General features: G+C 51.2%; 1 protein-coding gene and 1 long non-coding RNA gene across 3 annotated transcripts in view; one reads left to right on the top strand and one right to left on the bottom strand.

Annotated features, from left to right (window-relative positions):
* DPP6 (dipeptidyl peptidase like 6) overlaps nucleotides 1-18,371 on the top strand; it is an 846,041-nt gene that overhangs the window by 111,132 nt on the left and 716,538 nt on the right. The gene's annotated exons all lie outside the window — the stretch shown is intronic.
* Nucleotides 9,778-17,829, bottom strand: LOC116664768. Its single transcript, XR_004321187.1, has 3 exons — nucleotides 17,213-17,829; nucleotides 14,503-14,506; nucleotides 9,778-9,789 (listed from the first exon to the last, which is right to left on the bottom strand). It is a non-coding gene; the product is annotated as an uncharacterized LOC116664768 (long non-coding RNA).

Below are 18,371 nucleotides of genomic sequence, written 5' to 3'. Positions count from 1 at the left end.
GGTGGTGCCGGTGGCTCTGCCTTCTGGTCCAGCCATGCGGGAACCATTAATCTGGGGCAAGTAATATCCTGGTTTCCGGCAGGAATCCAGAGGTGGGAGCACGAAGCATAAGGTCATTACTTACCCTGATGAGTAAGGCGCTTCCGACCCCCACGCAAACTGCAGACCCAGGTGGGCTGACGTCTCTTGGTTGAAAATAAAAGCAGCCGTCCCGGCCACATGTCACTGATTTCATACCGTAGCTCTTCAAGTCTAAGATGCAAATTATTAACCTGTTTTTATATCTTTAATTTCTTTTATATCTTTAATGGCGTGTCTCAGAATAATGATATGTCCTATTTTAATTGGGAGTAATTTTTCTTTCTAAGTGATCCAAAAAATGACATCCACATGACAGAGCACATTCAACCAGTGATCTCTGAGATTGGATGAAATGTGTCAAAAGGACATTTGTCATAGCAGAAATATCACGTCGTGTCAGAGAAGAAAGGATTCTGCAGGGTTTGAGCGGGGGGTGGGCTTCACAGGACCAGACGCTCCTGGTGCCGGGTGTCCTGCCTTTGGAGGACAGCCAGGAGCAGGAGGTCCACAGCTGGTGCCCTGCAAATGAGGCCCAGAATTCCACAGTCCTGACATCAGTGATTCCAAAGGGTTTGGGACTAGAAGGCTCCCTCTCAGAATGGCCAAAGCCACTTACTTGTAGGAGCTGTTGCTACAAATGGTCCTTGAATGGACCCCAGCAAGCAACGAAGGAATGAAGGATGAACTCGGATGCTGCCAACCAGGCAGGGAAGTCAGGGCATCCCCAGTAGCAAGGGGCCATAAATGGACTTGAGATTACCAGGCAATCTAGGGGACCAGTGCTCAGAAGCCTGAGACTTCTCTCTCGTTTTTTGTATTTTATGTGTTTTTTGTATTTCTTTTATGTGTGTGTGTGTGTGTGTGTGTGTGTGTGTGTGTGTGTATGTTTTATTGAAGGACAGTCAGTTTACAATGTTGTGTCAATTTCTGGTGTACAGCACAATACTTCAGTCATACGTGAACATACATATCTTTGTTTTCATATACTTTTGCACCGTAAGTTCCTACAAGATATGGAATATAGTTCCCTGTGCTATACAGTATGAACTTGTTATTGATCTATTTTATATACATTAGTTAGTATCTGAAAATCTTGAACTCCCAATTTATCCTTTCCCACCTGCTTCCCCCTCAGGATCCCAAGATCTCTTGATGGTGAAAATCATTGCCTGTTAGAAAGACTTGCCTCCTAAGACAAAGGGCCAGGGGAAGTAACACCCTGAAACCTCAGAATGGCAAATGCCACTTCCGTTATGGGTGCCTGAGTGTATGTTTGATCTTGCATGCTGAGCATTTGAAATATAACTTGAAGACAACCGCATGAGGCTGAGGGTTAACACTTTGTTTGGAAGTGCAGAAGCCTCGGGGTGGGCATGTTCACGAACAGAGGTCTCCTTCACCTCCACCAGCGGGGAGGGAGCTGAGCAACTAACCAGTGTGTCTCCCTCTTCCAATGCTCATAGAATCATCCGTGACTCTAAGATCTCCAGAGCGGAAGGCATGGGGTGCAGAAGGGTAGAGCTTGAACAGAAGCACTAAGTTGATCATGCCATGGTTTAAAGATCACCAGACTCGTTGGGTCTGTGAATAGGGTTGTACGCAGTTATTTGCTAGCTGGACAACCTGGGCTGGTTAGTTAATTTCTCTGTGCTTTAGTTTTCTCATGTGTAACATGCAGTATTAATTGTATCACCATTTAGGTTTTTGAGGAGGTTTTAATGAATATTTTATGTATAATATGTGTGTGTGTGTATTCACTGGTGCAGATTAAAGTTGTTCTGAGTCTAAAAGCATATTAAGCTGTCTCTCTCCCTGTAGCCAACTTTTCCTCCTTGGAGACCTTATTTAAACTCTCAGCTCTCTGGGCCCTTTTTATTTTATTTTATTTTGGTTTATTTATTTATTTTACTTTTTAATTGAAGTATAGTCAGTTTACAATGTTGTATTAATTTCTGGTGTACAGCATGGTGATTCATTTATGCATATATATGTATATTCCTTTCCATATTTTTTTCATTATAGGCTATTACAAGCTATTGAATATAGCTCCCTGTGCTGTACAGTAGGACCTTGTTGTTTATCTATTTTATATATAGTAGTGTGTGTCTGCTAATCCCAAACTCCCAGGTTATCCGTCCACCCACCTTTACCACCTGGTAACCATAAATTTGTTTTCTATATCTGTGAGTCTGACTCAGTTTTATAAATTAGCTCATTAGTGTCATCTTTTTCTCTTTTTTAGATTCCAGATATAAGTGATATCCTATGGTATTTTTCCTTCTCTTTCTGACTTACTTCACTTAGTACAACAATCTTCAGGTCCATCCATGTTGCTGTAAATGGCATGATTCCATTCTTTTTTTATGGCTGAGTAGTATTCCATTGTATAAATATACCACAGCTTCTTTATCCATCCATCTGTTGATGGACATTTAGGTTGTTTCCATGTCTTGGCTGTTGTAAATAGTGCTGCTGTGGACTTTGGGGTGCATGTGTCTTGTCGAATTGGTCTCTGGGCCCCTTTTAGGGCTTTCCTCCTCTTTAGAGATCACTGCATCAGACACGTGGTCCTGATTCTGAATTTGTGCTTGGAGAAGTGAGAGAACTACTGTTGCCATGACTACTTGGTCACAGACTGATGAGCAGGGCACCGCCCGCCTGGCTGTTGGTCTAAGCTGTCAAGGGCTGGATGCAGGGAGCCCAGGGCCCTGTGGTGGGTGTTCCAGGGAACTCTGTGCACCTATGAGCAGGTTGCATGCAAAGACAGAACTGCAGAGTGTGCCGAGTGTCCTCTGTCTGCTGAGGGAGCACCGAGGGATCCTTTGGGAGCTCAGGATCCTGGTGGGGTGGTTTCCACTAGCTTGTGGCAAGGCAGTCAAGAAAGATTGGGGCTTGAAGACATGACCATAATTTTCACCCGCTTAGCTCCACTTGGTCTGATCCTTGGCACTGCACTTCCAGGGCTGTGGGTCTTCCAGGGGTCGCACGGAGCCTGCTGGCCGGTCCGCAGGTGGATGGTGGAACCTGCAGGGCAGGGCTGTGGTGCGGAGTGGAGCCTATCAGCTCAGAGAGAGCTTGGAGCCCCTGACCCAGCTGGCCCAAGACCCACTGGATTAAAGCCTAGGTTCTCATTAAGGGTGGCTGTCCAGCGTGGTGAAGACGTGTGACCTGGCAGTGTGACCTAAGGCAGGTTCCTTAACCCTTCTGAGCTCTGTTCCTCCAAACTCTAAAATGTCTCCTTGTGAGGATTAACTGAATAGTTACATCTGCTCCATGGTGTAAGTGTCTGGTATATTTCCTGGTACATCATAGGTGTTCCCAGTGTGATGTGAGGGAGGGTGACAGTGATGGAATTCCTAAACAGCCCACTGCTGACCGCAGCAGGTACCTGAAATCACTGCGACGTCTCAGGGGTAAACGCTGGACACCCGTGCCAGACATTCACTACTGAATCCACCTCCTTGTAGTCTCTCTGGTTGAACTCGGTAATTCGTTCACTCAACAAAAAAGTGATCGAGCCCCTGGGAGGCACCAGCCACGCTTGTAAGGTGTTTGGCATCCACAGTCCTGATTCAGAGCTGCTCTGTCCCTGCGTGATCTGTCCCTGATCACGTTCACGCCTTTATCCGTGAGCCTCTCCTGCTCATGTGTACAAATAAATCACAGCGGAGCAAGAATCAACCATTTTGTGAGATTCTATTACAAATTACTCGAAATCACATTTGTATCCAAATAGGAAAGGAAAAGAGAGAGAGAAAAACACCTGGTGCTTGATTTCTATGTAGGAAAATTGGTGTATTAAGAGGGGAAGTGTGCTATGAATTCAGCAGGAGGAGAATGCGGACCCTACCTGCCTTTATGCCCTGAGGGCTGGGTTTTTCTCCATCATGTTAGTGGACAGTGTTTTTGGAAGATGGGTGTGTTTTATTTAGGTGGTTCAGATGTCTGAAGTGGGGAGGTTTGATGAAAGTTGACAAGTTATTGTTACTGGATCAAAGGGCAAACAAAGTGTAAAAAGATAGCTACACAGTTTCCTCTTCTGTCTGTTCCTTTCCTGTGGTGCACAGAACCTCAGAGTCTGCCTTTGTTACAGGAATTGGTGGTTTATCTGGACAGGGATTGGAGAAATGATTTGCTGTTTAGAATTTCTCCTTATATAGCATTCAACCAAAATAAACAGATAGTTGTTCCGAGGTCCACTGGAAAAATACAGACTAAAAATAAAATATTTGTTATAAAAACGTTTCCTGGCTATGCGTTTTTATTTTATAAGAAAAATTCGTGTTTTACCTACAGCTCTTATTGCAAACAATGGATACATTCCTGTGCTCATTGTAGGAGATTCCAAAGTAAAAATTTACCCGGAATTCTGTCTTGCGGATGGACACCACGTTTACTATTTCGGTGGCCAACTTCATCTCTGTTACACATACATGTAAATAGTGTGGAATTCTGCTTATCATGAATGAGATCGTGAATTCTTTAATTGTATTCTTTATAACATCTGCTGAGAATCTCAGGTGCCCAAAGGGCACGGTTGAGAGACAGGCCAGCCTAGGGTGTGAGTCCATGCAGGGGGACCCTGCGCAGGAAGGTGCCTGTTGGATTGAAGGTCAGCGAGGGGAGAGGTGGGGATTCTGGAGATGCCGGGAGGGGAGGTCAGAGAAAGTCTGAAGGGCCGGATCACTAGGGCCTGGCACCCTGTAAAGACCGGCTTTTCCTCTCATGAGCTGGGGTGGTGGGAAGGCTTTCAGCAGGAAAGTGAGGTGATCTGACACCTTGTGCAGGATCACACTGTCTGCTGTTTTGGGAAGAGACTGCGGAGGTGAGAATGGAAACAGGGGATGTCTCAGGAGGCTGCTTCTGTAATTCAGAATTGAATGGTGGCCAAGAAATGATGGTGGCCCAGACTAGGAAGATTCTTAGGTATGGAAAATAGGATTTGGGGTCACATGAGATAAGGGGCATAAGATACCAAGAGGGCCCAAGGATGACACTGAGATTGGGGCTGGAATGATTTACAGGAGCCAAGTCATGGAAGCAACCCACGCCCATCGGCAGACGAATGGATAAGAAGATGCAATATGTACACACGGTGGAATACTACTCAGCCACAAAAAAGAATGAAGTCTTGCCATTTGTGACATGAATGGACTTTGAGGGAATCATGCTAAGTAAAATAAGTCAGACACAGAAAGACCAATACAAAGATTTCATCCATATGAGGAACATAAAAACCAAAAGAAAAATAAATGAACAAATCAAACAAAAGCAAACACATATACCCCCCTCAGGAGCCATCAGCCCATGGACGATGATACAGCCTTGAGATGGATGAGCCGATGGAAGGACTGGGTGTGGGTAAAGAAGAGAAAGGCCTTAGAGAAAAGAGGAAGACTTGTCAGGTTATTGGTGATGTTTGTAAGTGGTTTTCAGGAACCAAGGTGCTTGCCCGCCAGCAGCAGGTGGGGCTGATCACCTCACAACATCCTGGTCTGGTCTCTCTGTGACTAATTTTTCAATCCTGACCAATTTGAAAGACCCTTTTTTTTTTCTTGCTGAATTACTGCTTGTATTGTAATGTATTGGATGGTCAGATGGGGTGAATTTCCACAGATGTATGAGTCATTTCCATTGCTTATTCTGAAGTGAATTATCTGTTCATTTCCCGTCATGCTACGTCAAGGAGACTGTGTCTTATTCTGTCACCGTGGAAACCACTGAACCTGGGTACGAGCACAGCAGGCTGAGGGCGGCTCTTTGGGAACGTTCACAGGGGAGTGCCTGTCCCGGCACCTTCCCGGATACCTCACCGGTGAGTGATTCAGAGTCCAGAGCTTCAGCGTTTTTGAGAAGTTTGGAGAACCTGGTTTTGGAGAACTGCGCCAGCTGTGAGGGAGTCCGCTGTCTGTCAGCGGGACGAAGCCCGACAGCTCTTCGTGGGCCCCACAGTGGGCCGGCCGCTTGGGGTCACCTGTCAGCTCTGAAGTCCAGGCATGAGGGCGGGAGAAGGAGCCCCCGGCTCCCTACGTGCCTTGTTCTGGGAGCCGGCCGCCCTCTCGGCCCCCTGCCGTGGCACAGCAGGGGGTGCGGCTCCGTTCACCTGCAGCTGGCGCCGCAGGCAGTCAGGGCAGCCCCCTAGGGGTCGCTGTTCTGCGGTCCCGGCGGACTTCAGAAGCCTGAACCGGGGTGGGCCTCCCTGCCGCCTCTCGCCGAACCCAGTGATGCGATCGGCTCGGAAGCCGTGCGGCGGGCAGCCCGTCGGGGGGGAGGGGGGCTCCCGCTCGTGGGATCGTCTTTAGAGCCAGGGCTACATTCTAGGGGTGCGTTCTGTTGAAGGTCTTGATTCTGCAAAAAACAACCAACCTGAGGATCATTCAGGAGTGGCCGTTGGGGCGAGTCTGACTCGGGGAAAGGTTTACTACACTTGGCTTCGAAGAAGCAGCAGGGGCTCCCAGCTTCCCAGGCACAGCTGGTTTTAGAACAGCATGACTAGCTTTCCGAAAGGAATTCCAAAACTATTGTGAACAGAGGCAGCGTTTCGAGGAGGAGCTGTGCTGCACCCCAAGGTGACTCTTCCCCGGGAGATCGTGCTCACTCGCGTGTGCGGGCCTTGGTCGGCCTTAAAAACCAGCCTCGTGAGGTTGTAGGTCACACCTGGGGGCCTAGGGCATCCCTAGTGAGTTGGCAACACTGACAAATTACCCGGAACTGCGTTTGAAACCACCGTGGTAAGAGTCCCCGTGAACTACAGGCTTGTGTTAACCACTTTCTAAGCGAAGGTGGAATTCAGCACTTAAGATCACAAGGGAGGTGCTTGGGAGATTTTCCATTTTAAGGGAGAAAGTCTCCCTTTCATCAAAGCACGCGGCAGGAAGAGGCAGTAGCATTAATCCAGCTCAGTGCCTGCAGAAGTTCCCACAGTCTTTCTATGATGCTGAATGAGGCAGGTATGGCCGTCATTTCAGGCTGGTGGCAATAACTGTAGCTTTTCTTTCTTGGGGTGAATGTCCTAGGAAGAAAAATATTGTTCTTTGCTGAACAAACTAGTTAACGGGTTTCATGAGGAAGGAAAAAAAAAAACCAATTTGAATCCATTATTCTGTCAGCTTTGGCTGAGGTCCTCTGAGGCCGTCAGCATCAACCTTTTCTCCTAGCCCTGATTTCTCTCACACCCTGAGTACACAAGTTCTTTTCACAAATGATTTTTCTTCAGACGACAGTTGAATTTTAATACGTTAACCTTGAACTTGCTTTATGGCTCGTGGCCTTAGCATCGTATTTTAGCAACATTCCAGATGGATGTGGGAAATCAAGGAGCCACCTATCCCGTGATTTTTCAGCCTTTTGTGCCTCAGTTTGCGTCACCCATCGGCTGGTCTTCTGCCAAAAGCAGCCTTCCTGTGCTGGGTTTATGGCGCGCTGGAGTTGCTGATCTCCCCGGAGGTGTAGGACAGCCGTCCCTTCTCCTTTGTTTTCCGCACAGAACCGCAGAAGGAAGCCTGTGGGTCATTTACAGATGGCAAGGTTGGGAGCTGGAAGAGGCGAGAGGACATCTTCTGTTTCTTCTGTTTTCCTTTCCTTTTGTGCCGTTTGCCTGTGATTGATCATTTTGTTCATATAAATCATAGGCCACCAGCATCCACAAAGTGGACACGTGTCCCAGCAGAGACAGCTTTCTTCCCTTCCTCAAAAGACCACTCAGAGAGAAGGACCTCAGGCTGCGCGGTGTCCCCAGCTCTCCTGCAGGATGAGGACAAGCGAGGTGGAATCTGGCTGCAGGGAGTCATAGTCTTTCTCCAAAAGTGAGGAGAGGTGACTCACCCCATCATTCTGCGCGGGCTCGAGATTGTTGTGGTTGGAGGAACGCTGGGCGGGACCCCAGGAGCCTGGCGTCCACCCGGGGCCGCCATCGCTGTCCTCGTCCCCTGACGACGGTCCGCCTGTGGACGCCCCCGTTTCCTCACCTGGAAGTGAGAACACACGTTTCTGACCCGGTGACCTGCACAACCCCACCTAGATGCAGTGTTCCTCTTCAGCTCCGTGACTGTCGCTGCTTCTCAGTTTGCCATGCAGTGTGCTCAGCATCTCGCCCTGCTTCTGCCTGGAGCCGGGGCGCCCCCTCCCCCGGTGCTGCTGAGAAGGGGAGCCTGCCCGGCTCCCGCCCTGGCTGATTCGGATAAACCTTTGTCTGGGCTGAAAAGATAGTTACCTTTCTCCTAGCGAGGAGGAAAGCAGTGCATGGATCCGTGCTGTGTTTATCAACACCAGGGACACTTCTACCTGCTTACGTAAGGTAATTTCTTCCGATGCTTCACTGAGTCCCTGGCTTGGCACCAGCCGCGCGGCGGCAGGTTAATAGGCAAAGAGGAAATGAGGATATGGTTCCTCTGATTATGCAGACGAGTCTTTGTCTCCACCCTGTTCTTTCCCTTTTGTTGGGGTGTTTCTGTTACCCCACATTCTCTGTCTCTCTGTCTCTGTCTCTCTCTCTCACGTGCGCGCACACACACATACACACACACAGTCTCACAGACCCTGGTTTGCTGCAAACCCCTCTGTTAATAAGGAAGCCAGCACATCCCAGGTGCTTTAGGGAGGCAGGGAGGCAGGGTGGACACTGGTTAGCAGGCCAGGTGGCCGGTGCGTGGTGACAGCGCCCAGGTACCTGGAGGAAGATGAGAACAGGCCCAGGAAGTTCTGCTGTCCTGGCCGAGGTGCGTGGCTGAGAGGAGGCAGCTGGGCCATCCCGGGAGCAGCGGGGATGGTGGGTGGGTGGGTTGCTCCGCCGCCAAGCCAGCCCTGCAGGGTGGAGCCCCGCCTTAAAAAACATCTTGTCTCAAATTCTAGAGCCACTGTTAGGACAGACGGAGGAGTCTAGAAGGTCCCCAGGCTCTTGGCTACCCCCCAGTGAGGGGATGGGGGATGAGGGCCTCTTGCCAACACGGCTGCCTGAACGATGACACTGACCGCAGAGAAGCGGCCCAGCCCCGCCTGGTGATCCCTGAGCCTGAGGGGTGGCGCCACCCTCTTCTCCAGGGCGCCTCCTTTCTCCAGTGTGCTCTTTTATGTCTTCTTCTTCCTTCAGCGTCCCCCTGGATGCTCGTTTTGGCTCAATCCATCCTGATGTAGGAGGAGCTGGGGCCGGGGGGCATTCCTGGGGAAGAGGCCTGAGCTGCGCTTGGAGCAGCAACGCACACCCTTTGCTTAAGACGCATGAGGCTGCACAAGCTGAGTCCACGCCACTTAGGAAAGCGGGCGTGTGTTCAAAAGGCTGTGCCGGGGCGGCAAGGGCCATCCTGGTTCTCGTGTCTGGAATGAGAGCTTGCGTGTTCCACCCAGGCCGCCCCCCTCTCTGAAGAGGGTGGTGGGGCGGCCTTTCCCCGATTCTCACCTCCCTGGCTGGGGGCGTATGTGGACCCTGAGTGTCTGGTGCCTGCGAGCGCACCCTTCCCCACCTTCTCTGAGCTTCCTTCTGCTCGTGCGTTGGCCTCAGACGGGCAGGGGAGCTTCCCAGATCCGGGGCCCAGGGACTGGCCGTCTCGTGCTGCAGCCTGCGTGTGGGTTGGCGTGAGGAGGCAGGCAGACTGACCACCCAGGAGTCAGAGCAGGCGTTCAGACCCTTTTGGGAGAAATGAGGGTTTCTGGGGTAGAGAACCAAGCCTCTACGTCTCAAGAGGGCAAAGCAGGGAGAAGGACGTGTGATCTCTCAGAAAACCGTGAAGCGGCGCTGCTTGCGGGGGCCCAGGTGCTGGGAAGAGTCTGACGGATGAGCTGAGAGGAAACAGCCCGAGTCCACATCGTCCACCGCAGGGCAGCACGCAGCTGTGGTCGTCCCACGCGCGCGGCGCACGCTCTGCTTTCTGAGGGTGCTGACGTTCAGCCCTGTGAGCCCAGCGCTGTCCCCGCAGAGGGCGACACCCCACACCGCCCCCCCCTTCACTGCAACTTCACTCGTTTGTTTTCAATTCTTCAAGTCCTATCGCTCGGAGTAGGAAAGCAAAGAATGGCGGAGAAAAGTCTGTAAACCCCAAGACGACGGTTTTTAAGCACAGGGCGCTCTGCTGGGTCGTCTGACTTGTCACACTGCCGCGCGCACGGGGTGCCTCGCTGAGCCCCATCCGTGTGATGCTGCTCGGTTAGAGATGCTCGGTTTGCCCATCCAGGTCCTTTAATTAAAACCTCGCAGGCTGTGGACCCCAAAGCACTTTTCAGTGCACATCAGTGCCAGCGTGGAAGGAGGCTTTAATCCATTGGTGTGCTCTTATAATAGAAAAGCTTCCCCTCCTTTTCCTAAGTAAAATGCTTTTTTTCCCTAGGCCAGGACTGTAATTCGCTCCCATCAGAATAAAAATACCCAGTAAGAGGTAGAATGATGTCATTTTTGATAATATTTTTATTTTTCGGTGCCCAGAAAAGGGTACAGGAGGCCCATCAGCCACTGAATTAGAAGCGGTGCTCCTACTCACACACTTTATATAGAGTACAAACGCATCGCTGTGGGTTAACACTGACTCAGCACTAGGTGTGCCGGGTTCCACTCAGAGCGTACGGGACCGCGCTATGTCGTAGCAGCGCACGCCTCTCCTCTGACGGCCAAGAATTGGTCTCTTATTTATTCAACAAATATTTATTAAGTGCCTGCTCAGTGCCACAGCTGAGAGCCAGACAGATACAGGGCTTGGAGAGCGTGCAAGTTCGCAGTCCAGCAAGGAAGACAGATATTCCACAGTCATTACACTTACAACAGCCAAGACATGGAAACACCCTAAATGTCCATTGACAGATGACTGGATAAAGAAGACGTGGTACATTTATGCAATGGAATACCATTCAACCATAAAAAAGAGTAAAATAATGCCATTTGCAGCAACATGAATGGACCTGGAGATCATCAGATCATCATTCTAAGTGCAGTAAGCCAGAAAGAGAAAGAAAAAAACCATATGATGTCACGCATATGTGGAATCTAAAAAAAAAAAAGACAAATGAACTTATTTACAAAACAAAAATAGACTCACAGACATAGGAAACAAACTTGCGGTTACCGGCGGGGAGGGGTGGGGAGGGGTAAACTGGGAGTTTGAGATTTGCAGATGCACACTACTAATATAAAATAGAGAAACAGGTTTATACTGTAGGGCACAGGGAACCATATTCAATATCTTGTAGTGACCTTTAATAAAAAAGAATATGAAGATGAATATATGTGTGTACATGTATGACTGAAGCACTACGCTGCACACCAGAAATTGACACGACATTGTAAACTGACTTGACTTCAATAAAAAAATGAACGAAGTCATCGAAATCAGTCTTGCTATAATAGTTGTGACGGGATCTCAAAGAGGAGTGTCGGTGCTGAAGAGACAGTGACGAGGGGCTGAGCTCAGGCTGTGGTTAGGAATCTAATCCAAGGACCGGTTTCTTTGAACGACTTCATTCTTTCCTTGGCATTTATGTGCCTGCGATAAGCCTTGTACTAGATTCAGGGAGAGAAAAAGATGAAAAAGGAGAAGTTAATTCTTATTCTCAGGGAGCTCCACGCCCCGGGAAGGAGGACATACGTAATAAACGCGTAAGCGCCCGGACTTCTGTGTCGCCACTTGAACATGCTGTTCCGAAAGGCGGCTTCCGGCGCTCCCCTCCGGGAAGCGGCACCGAGTGACGGCTGCACAAAGGGCGAGGGAAAGCGGTGGGTCTCGGAGGGCGAGCGGGCGGTGCGGTGGGGCAGCATGAAGCCTTCGCTCACAAAGATACAGGAAGATTCCTGATCCTCCTGAAACGAGGGGCGTCAGCGAAGCAGCGGGAAGTGGAGAAGGCTGATCAGGACGAGCCCCTGCTGGCGGCGTGACGAGGACGAGACATGGAACGTCTCCCCACCAAGGAAACCATGCTTCCAGGGAGTAACGGCCCCCCGCTTCTTCCTGCTTCTGTTGGCTCGGTTTCCGGGGAAGAGGTGTGGCCAGCTCCCGCAGGGAGAAAGCAGAAAGCACGCAGAACGGGGGAAACCCATTCAGGGTCACCGCTGAAAAGCTGACACCAACCTGTCCCCCACACCAGCGTCAGAGTATTGGCAGAGGACCGAGGATGTGAAATCCCCTCATCAGACCCCTTTCTTGTGGCTTCGGTAGGACTGAAACAAACTACATGGACAGGAACTCAAGCATCCAGGACTAGCAGCCGATGAATTGAGTTGTTTTGCACTAAAATCGCCTTTATGAGATTATACTAGAAGACCCAGTTTACAGCTGGGGACACTAGGGTCCCAGAGAGGTGAAGTGGCTTATTCCATATTTAATTTGTCAGAACAGGGATGATGGCCCCGGTCCACTCACTCCCACTGCAGCATCTGCTGTACTGCACCCACTTCCTCCGACGCCCCCCAAAACGGCTCTGCTGATTAGTGTTGAGACATCTGTGAGTGCCCTGGGTGACCCCAACCCTCACGAGAGGAGAGAGCCCACGTGGCGCGAGTGGGTCGCCACCCCATTGCCGCTGGGGACAGTGTGCATCTCTGCCCCAGCACCCCCCCAGTCCATGGATGATCTCAGGAAAAGCCAGGTCTCTTCTACACATGTTGCTTCAGGACAAGTCATCTCGCCTCTTCTTTCAACCAGATCACTGCCCCTAAATCTGCCCCCACAGAGAAACCCTGGAACTTCCGTAGTCATTGCCGGGCAGGAGTTCTGCACGTGGAAGGGACGTCCGGAGGGCCCTGAGCAGTATCGTCTGTTTCCCCGAGTGACCAAGATGCCTCGAGAACCTTCCCGTGGCGGCCCAGGAGATTAACCGCGGGCGGAGTAGCTGTCCTGCGCGGATTCCATCCAGGGAGGCCTTGCGCAGTCTCAGAAGAGCGCCCTGTGCAACAGGTGTCTTATGAAGGCGAAATGAGCTAGTGCGTGTTAGGCGTGAAACACACACACCAGTGGCGACACGGAATAAGCCCGTGAGGCGTAAGGGCACGTGACCATCGTGGACCAGCTGCTCTCGGTGCCAGGTGGGGTCAGCTGCCGAAGTACCCGTGACCTGTGGGTGCAGGTGAACACATCCAGACGGCAGAGCTGTTTTCTTTAAAGCAGGTGCATCCGCCCGTCGGCTCCTGGACCTTCCACGTCTGGGTGGGGGGAAGGGATGGCGGGCAGAGATTTCCAGGCTCCTCTGAGGCGGGGGGTTGAGTATCTCTCTCCATCACCGAGGTCACAGACGTGGAATGAGCCCCGGGCTGGACGCAGCTGGACAGAGCCCCGACCAAGAGTCACTTGGGTGACTTTTTGCATAAAATAAAAGAAGAAAGGAGGCAATTGTGAATCTGCCACCTTCACCTGCAGCGGTCTGAGTGCATCTCCCAGCGTCTGTTGTCCACACTGGCAGTGCTGCGTCTTTTCCAGAAACGTGGATTCAAAGGGTAAGGTTTACACGTATCACTGGCCGTGGTGCTAAAGAAGCATGAGGCACAGAAGGCAAGACGAGAAACACAGTCCTGTTCAGAAAGGATGCACTTTTGTCCCTGAAGCTTCTGCATGAAACATCAGAGGAGTTTCCAGAATGTGCTAAATAAGAATCTGTCTCTGTCCCTTTTTCTGTTTCTCTCCTCACCTCCAACTCTTTTGGAGGAAAGTTCAATTTCTGCAAGAACTTGGAGCTGAGCATGTCGCCCTCGGCCGAGGAGGAAGGGGAGTGTGGGAACCCAGAACCTCTCAAGACGGTCCTGGAGGGAAGACATCGGGCAGAGGGGACACTGTGTTAGTGGTTTCAGTGTCAAACGATGCCTGAGGGGCTGCCCATCCCCCAGCCTCCACCCAATTTGGTGCCACCAAGGTGCACGTTTCTGTTGAGAAGGGGACTGGACGGCTGCCCTCTGGTCCACCCCCAGACACCCCTTTATTAAATGTCTTCGAGGAGCTGGATCTGGCCCCATCTTCTGACCTCCTTAAACCTCAGTCCCTCCAGGTTGCATTTTGCATTTTCTGGCTCTAGAACTTTCAGAAATTCTCTCTGGACCCCAGGGCTGCTGATGCTTCACTGAGAGCTGCGTGATTTAGGAGTGAGCATAAAGGGACACAGCCGCCCAGGGCGAGAGGGGGATGCTGGGGCCCCCAGAGTCAGTGTGCCAATGCCGCCTGTGTGATAGGAGGTGGCCCTGCTCTAAAGCCCTCAGACGGGCAGCCTGCTGGACTCGGGGACCCCTCCTCATGGGGCACCTGAAGGAGGGATCCCCGGGCATCCCTGTACCTCGGGGGCCCAGCTCTGGTCACCCACCCCTGCATGTCCTCCCTCCCAGCGCACAGAGCTGCACCTTTTACCCGCTCGTTTAGGCTCCGTGTCCGGTCATCACAGAGAACAGGGTGGATGAACTCCATGTGGCTGTCGAAAGGCCACCTCGCTCAGAGCTGAGCTTTCTAAGCAGCCAGCAAGGACTCCGCTCAGAGGCAGGGCTGTTCTGATGCTGACTGTGAACCAGCCTGCATGAGACTGTGGCCCTGCTTCACCCCTACTTTCTCATATTTGCCGCCCTGGACCCTTACCGATGATTCTGATTTTTTAAGAGCCTTGTCCGTTGTTCGGTATCCCCAATAAAGTTTTATTCAAAAGGGCCCAAAGGTAATTGCTTTGTTAATTAGGGCACTCCTAAATACTGAAATCTAAAGATCCAAAGGAATGAATCTCTAATGGCCAACACCTGTGAACTCGGGACATAAGTTGTGGCAAAGAGACCATCCTTTGTCTCTCAAATTCTATACATACACGTCTGCTGATTTTGTGAGTATGATCTGTTCAAAAGAATGACAAACCATGGGCATTTCAGACATTGGGTTTAGACCTGTGTCGGGGACCTTGAGGGGCTATCAACCCAGCCCCCTCCATCCCGCCCGGCCCCCTCCTTTCCGCAGCCCTGGATGGAGCTTGGGGGCCGGACTGGAGCATCCTCAGGGTTCCTGGGGGCGCACGAGCTCTGGTTCCAGATCTTCATTTGCTTTCTAATGACTTGCTCTGTTCTCATTCCCTTCCTGGTGTCGATCTCAACGGCAAACAGCCCCAGGAGGCCTCGCACTCGCTCCATTCAGCTCCCGCCGTGGTGTGAATGAACAAGGAGCCCAGGGGAGTTTTTCATAGATTATCGCCAGCAAAAAAATGCCTGCCAGCTTCCGTGTTTATAAAACGCAAGTCTGCTTCCCGCAAAGCCAGCAGTGTTTATTAAACATGTAATAGAGAATTTATACTTAATACTGAGCACCTCTCTACCTCTCATCTGACTGAGGCTCTGCTGCATTTGCTGAGAACGAGAATTTGGGAGAATAATGGGCCCCAGCACCAGCCTGAAACAGCGGCCGTTCCAGCAGGGGCTGCAGCTCCCACTCCTCCCCCTCCCTCCTCCCCTCTCCTTCCCCTCCTCCCTCCCCCCTCCCTCCTTCCTCTGACAGCAGCTCCCACTTAGGCAAATGAGCATCTGCTGTTTATGTAGAAGATGGTCCAAGGGAAGTAAGGAGGATGCTGCTCCTGGCATGTGAAATAATCCCTCGAATTATCAACTGAAATAATATCACATAAGAAGCCCTGGTTACTGCATTGATTCCCCAGCACCCAGGCTCTGATCTGTCTCGCCTGGCCGTTCACCTGGCAGTGAGCCCTGCTCCTGCCCGCCGGTGAATGTGTGTGTGCGTGCTCGCATGCGTGCGTGCTCGCGTGCCTCTGCTCCCTCACCACTGGAGTGAGACCTTTTCCAGCCACTGGTTTGAGCCTAGACATGCGTCTGGATCTGTCGGCAGAGGAATGTTGAAGTTGACATGGCCCCTGCCCAGCTCCTGAGATGTGGAGGCTGAGTGACAAGCAGAGAGATGGAGGGGGGCTGTTCCGGGCAGAGAGGGAAGAGCATGTGTGGTTGGGGGAGGGGGTCGCTGTCCTAAGAAGGTCTGTGGGCATCTCGGAGGAGCAGAGGGGAGGCTGGTGCAGACATAGGCAGAAATCAGCAGCAGTGCAGAGCTGTGGGTGGGAGGCCCCACACTGCGTGGGTCTTGAAAACCATGACTGTCAGTTTCTCGTTTTTGGAAGATGACATCCCATGAGGCTGCAGACCCAGGTCCTGAACAAACCAAGGTGTTTCCCGCCTCAGGTCCCTTGTGCTGGCTCTGCCTGCTGCCCCGGGCAAGACCCTCACCCTGCTCTGCCCGGGACCAGTCCTGACTTCCAGGTGTCAGCCTCAGGGCTTCTCCCACAGTCTCCAAGGGGCATCCCACTGCGTTCACAGGACAGCTCGTCCCCGCCCGTGACAGCCGAGCATCGCTCTCTGCTGGGCTTCTTTCAGAATCCCGCGAAGCTGCCATCACTGCCTTCCTCCATCCACTTGTGTGTCGCGGGCCCATCTCTTTCCTTATTCTGCCCCTTCTGCGCGAGGACAGGCGTCTTCCTAGTCGTCCCCTCCCTCCGTACCCGGCCTGACACAGAGCGTCCATCAATAGACGTAGGTATCTTTTATAGTTCTTATTTTTTATTGAAGTGTAGTTGATTTACAATGTTAGTTTCAGGTGTACAGCAAAGCGATTCAGTTGTACATATACATACGTACGTGTTTTATTGAGTTATGGTCTGTTTACAATGTGCCAATTTCTGGTGTACAGCACAGTTTTTCATTCATACGTGAATGCACATGTATTCGTTTTCATATTCTTTTTCACTGTGAGCTACTACGAGATCTTGAATGTACATATATATTTTTCAGTCTCTTTTCCATTATGGCTCATTACAAGAAATTAAATACAGTTCCCTGTGCTGTACAGTAGGTCCTTGCTGTTTATCTATTTTATGTATACTAATGTGTATCTGTTAATCCCAAACTCCTCATCTATCCCTCCCCCCCTTCTTCCTTGGTAACCGTAAGTTTGTTTTCTATGTTTGTGAATCTATTTCTGGTTTGTAAATAAGATATGTATCCTTTTTTCATAGATTCCACATATAAGCGACATCATGTGGTGTTTGTCTTTCTCTGCCTGACTTACTTCACTTATGTGATTGTCTCTAGGCCCATCCCTGTTGCTGCAGATACACTATTTCTTTCTTTTTCATGGCTGAGTAATACCCACACACACACACACACACACACACACACACACACACACACACACACACACACATCCTCTTCATCCAGTCATCTGTCGATGAACAGTTAGGTTGTAGGCACACTGAATGAACGATGTGAGCCAGAGCTGGGAGTCTGACTGGAAGGCACTCGAGTGCCACAGGTGTATGGCAGTGGCTCAGGCTACAGCAGAGGTGGTGGAAGTGGGGTGAGAATGGACCTGTTCTGAGGGACAAGAGGAGGTGCTGGCGATGCAGTGTTTGTGTCCCCAACATTCACCTGTTGAGGTCCACACCCCTTGTGTGACGGTGTTGGGAGGGGGTCCTTTGGGAGATGCCCAGGTCATGAGGGTGGATCCTCAGGGATATAAAGAGACCCAGGAGAGCCCCCTCGCCCCTTCCGCCAAGTGAGGGCTGCAGGAAGGTGGGCCCACCCTCACCAGACCCGGACCACATGGCACCTGATCACGGACGTCCAGCCTCTGCAACTGTAAGAAATAAAGGTCTGCAGTTTAAGTCGCCCAGGACTTCGTTACAGCAGCTCAAACGGACTCAGATGCCTTGTGAAATAGGGACTTAGAAACATAGAGTGATGGAGGAAGGGATCTTGAGATCTCCTTGTCTGATACAAGAGGTGCTGGACTCGGGGCGCAGAAACCCATGGGGGTGCCAGCCGGACTCCCTTTCTGCTTTTTTCTTATTCGTTGTAACCCTCCTCTGAGGATGCGTTTGAGGGTATCAGTCCTGCTGCTGAAATCGCCAAACCAAAGTGGCTTCTGAAGAGCGGCTTTAGCGTCCCTAAGCGGGAAGGAAGCAGCCTGAGTACCCGGGGGAGGCTGGAGAGTCTGCCGCTGGGAAGGTACGCTGTCCTGTGTTCCTCCCACCTGCGCGTCCTGTGGGCCAAGCATTGCATTTTTCTCGAATCCTTGTTTTTATTGAAGTGTAAAAGTATTGATTTTTAATCAGCTCACCAAATTCCCCAGTGGAGCACAGGTGGGTGTACACGGTCGACTTCTGAGGGCCCATGAGAGAGATTTCCACATCCAAGACCAGGTTTTTGCCTCCAGAGAGCCAGCGGCCTCACGCGAGGGGACACGGACGTGGGTGAGCAGCTCGGAGCCGCGGCCGGCGTGTGAGCAGAGTGCAGTGACGTATCGTAGGAGTGAGCACGCGCGGGAGGTGATTGATAAGGGAGCACCCGTGCGGGGAAGCTT

The sequence above is a fragment of the Camelus ferus genome, chromosome 7 (assembly GCF_009834535.1).
Source record: "Camelus ferus isolate YT-003-E chromosome 7, BCGSAC_Cfer_1.0, whole genome shotgun sequence".
NCBI classification, from domain to species: Eukaryota; Metazoa; Chordata; class Mammalia; order Artiodactyla; family Camelidae; genus Camelus; species Camelus ferus.
Note: the sequence above shows the minus strand (reverse complement) of the source record. Positions and strands in the feature narration are given on the sequence as shown.